Source organism: Marmota marmota, unplaced genomic scaffold (genome assembly GCF_001458135.2).
Source record: "Marmota marmota marmota unplaced genomic scaffold, marMar, whole genome shotgun sequence".
Lineage (NCBI taxonomy): Eukaryota > Metazoa > Chordata > Mammalia > Rodentia > Sciuridae > Marmota > Marmota marmota.
This window is the reverse complement of record NW_026008025.1, coordinates 1-3,809: the sequence shown is the minus strand read 5'-3', so window position 1 is coordinate 3,809 and position 3,809 is coordinate 1. Positions and strand designations below refer to the sequence as shown.

Sequence of the window (3,809 nt, the reverse complement as noted above, 5' to 3'; positions counted from 1 at the left end):
CTGGTAATGTGAAATTAAAATTTTGAGCTATTGGGAATAACTGTTCTTTAATATTAATTATATCAGTGGCAATCACAGTTACATATGTTCATAATTTCAACTAGTTATTCATAAGTCTCATAGTTAATGTTTTCATCATGTAATAAGGTTATATAATAAAAACACAAACAATATTCAGAAAAAGTTGACTCAATTACTAGGATAAAATTTATTTATAGGTTGCCATGACTTCCAATGTTATTTTCAGATTCATGACCAATTAGATTGTACTAGACCTAAATATTAATTTATGATGTTTAAATTTCCAAAGAGTTTTCCAAAAGGTAATTTCATTTGACCTAATTTACATTCTGAATGTAAGAAAAACAGGATGAAACCAAGAATTCAAATTCACATGTTTACATACCTGTGGCTGATTATTTTCAGTGACAAAAAGGCTTTCTTCCTCTTCCTCTGATGTTACATCTAATAATATATCTTCTGAAAAATGGACAGGTTTACTTAAGTTACTAAGGACTCCTAGAAAGTCTGACAGTCTATCAAATTAAAAATTAATAATAAGTTTTATTTTAGATGATCATTTATTTTTTAAACTACTTTTGTGTGTGTATGTGTGTGTGTGTGTGTGTGTGTGTGTGTGTGTGTTCATATCTTGTAGTTTTATTCAGGGTGTTTTACCACCTTGGCAATCACTCTATCAATGGGTGGTATAGCCAAACCTATTGTACTTGGAGATAGGGTCACTCTAAAGTGTTCAGGGTGTCCTGAATCATGCCATTCACCCAACTCAGCCTCCTAAGAAGCTGTATTTAGGGGGAACAAACTGTATCCAGCAAATATTTACCACTTTTTGGAATGCTTTTACTAAACCAAAACTTCAAAACTCATCCGGGAAAAACTAGATGTCAACAGGTTTAATGCATAAAAATAACTCAAAGAATTATCAACTCCAGATAAATTAAAAGTTCCCAGAAATACTTAAAAAAACAGCAAAATATCAAAATTCACAGTTTGCTATTTTCTCCTCATAATAATAACTTTTCAACAACCACTCTTCATCAATATTGTTTTCTTAATGACTGATACTTTTCACACCTTTGTCAATGAATACCTTTATATCTAAAATGTTTTTTTTCCACTATTCTGACAAATTGGATTTTCTTCTTTTAGAAGTTAATCTATTTGTTCAGTCCTTTAGGACTATGGATATTCTTCCTGGTACAAAGTGTTTTCCCCTGCCTTGGGGCTACCTTAGTAATCCAACAACTATTCTACTTAGGACATACAAATTGACCTGTGAAATTACCTATATAAATCTAATCCATTTGTTCCTAGATTGTTGGGGATGTTTTTTATATCACTTTGGTGTCAACATTCTTATCTATTTGAACTCATAACTAATAAGTTCTTGGTAAGAGGTAGTGGGAGAAAAAGGTGGCTTTTCTGGAGGTTGGGTTTAGGAGAAAAAGGTGGCTTTTCTGGAGGTTGGGTTGAAGAGAGACTTAAGGAGTGAGATTATCAACCAGAGGCAGGAAATGGTAAGAATATAGAAGGTTTAAATGGGTCAGTATTTGTATGACCTAATGGGGATGGGTGAGGAGTAATGACAGAGGACAGCACAGGCAGGGGAAGGGATAAAGAAACACAGTTGGACAGAATTTTTACCATAGTAGATTCCCAAGAAATTTAGGATGGTTGTACATCCACATTCTAAAGAAGGCCGATGGTCATATATCTAACTAGACCAATCTCAATGCTGTGGGCAGGTAGACATGAAGGGCCTGTGCATGAATATAGATGATTTCAAGGGATAATGGAAGCTTTAACCTTAGCGTTAATGATTGGTAATGTGAAATTAAATTAATGAGAAGGCAACAGTGTAGTGTGAAGTTCATGCAGGCAAGAATGGAGGGAATGTTTCCAAAAATACAGACAATAGAAAAGTTTCGGTATCCTGTGTAGAAAGAAGTTTAATAAAATGAACAAAATTTAAAAAGCTGGGGCAGCTGAAATGCGTCCTCTCAGTTTCCTTTTCATTACAGTCAAAGTTACCTAGCTTATTTCCCCTTCCCTTTAGATTTTCAAAAAGAATTTTCTAGAGTTTGGTCTTGAGTCATTTCCTTTTACATTCATGGTTTGGATTATTCTTACTACTATTTCTTCCCCATACAGCAACTGTATGTTAAAATATAAATATTGAGAGATTTAACCCAGCAGTGCTATATGACTAAGCCTCATCCTTAGCACTATTTATTTATTTATTTATTTTTGAGACAAGTTCTTGCTAAATTGCTATGGCTTCACTAATTTCCTGAAGCTGGCCTTCAACTTGCAATCCTCCTGCATCATCTTCTGGATTCATTGGTATTATAGGTGTGTCACCATACTTGGATGGAAATATAATTGTTATACCTTCCTCTTTTTTTCCTTTTCCTTTGTCCAGAGACATGCTGGGAATTATAACTACATTTATGTTTTCACTCTATCTTGTTATATCTGAACTAACATGCAATGGCTCTTCATTTTAGACTTCCTAAAGTGTACATCATTCCCTTGCAACTCAGAATTTGGTGTGTGGGTAAAGAGCATTGGAACCATCTTTAAATGTTTTAGAAATGTAAGCAAAGACCTGTTGAGTGAGAATGTGCATTTTGAATATGGTCCCCAACATATGATTTGCTAGAATTTGAGCATTCTTGGGTATAATTCATCTTCTACCAATTCCTCTAACTTAACTTGCCTCTTTAAAATCCTCCTATTTTGTTCCCAAATTGTAGGCATATTAGCATTCATAATCTTTCCAATGAACATCTTATCAGGTTATACTTTGCTGATCATTTCATGATATATCCTACCCTTTTTATTTCCAGATTATGTTATTCTTTACCATAATTACTTTCCTAGGAAGTAATTATGGTATACCTTTACTTATGGCAAACCAAATGTAGCTCTTAATGATCTGGCATTCATTCCTTCATTACTTTCCAATATTGATTAAGAAAACAGCTGTTGGAAAATTTTACTGTATCTCTCAAAACAGTTTTGGTGCTAAAAACTCACAAATTTTTCTAATGCTCTGCTCTTCTACTTTCTAATGTTTAATCTGAATTTTCCTCCTTTCACAATGTGTACTTCTTTTTCTTTTCTTTTTTTGTTGTCTGTCATCTTTAACATTCTTATTCTTCATTCTCTCTTCTCCCCACCCCTTCTTTATTTCCAAACTTTCCTCTGATCTACACATGTCTTGAAATGGAATTCAACTCCACTAGAGACACTTTACATTTACTCTGTTGCTGAAACTTAATAAGATATACTACGTATTACCATTTCACTTTTTTTCTTACTACATACTTATTAGGTTCATTTCTTCAACTAATTGAATCTATTAGTGTCCATGTTTTAAATGAAGATCATACCCAATGTTATTTTAGAGTACATGGTCTTACCTTCTATATGTCTAGTTATACCCCATTCCGCTCCTTGATATGCATCACCAGATAAAAGACCAGTGTATTTCTGAGGAGGACTCAGAGACATATCCTGGCAAAAAGAATATAAATAATGAGTTGCCTAAAGATTTGCTAATCACTAAGGTGAGACCCAATTTCCCAGGTTGAAATAAATTAGATTTAATAAATAGAGAATTACACATTGAAAACTGACACATTTTATACCATAAGCTCATATATTCTCTGCAAATAGGGAAAATTTTACCTTCCTTTGGCTACTGAGCTTATAAACCAGAATAGAAGGACCACAAGGAATATTATATATATATATATATATATATATATATATATATATATATA

General features: G+C 33.0%; 1 long non-coding RNA gene across 1 annotated transcript; it reads right to left on the bottom strand.

Annotated features, from left to right (window-relative positions):
• Window positions 1-36: 36 nt before the first annotated feature.
• On the bottom strand, window positions 37-3,588 carry LOC125614833. Its single transcript, XR_007345389.1, has 2 exons — window positions 3,447-3,588; window positions 37-480 (listed from the first exon to the last, which is right to left on the bottom strand). It is a non-coding gene; the product is annotated as an uncharacterized LOC125614833 (long non-coding RNA).
• Between the last annotated feature and the right edge of the window lie 221 nt (window positions 3,589-3,809).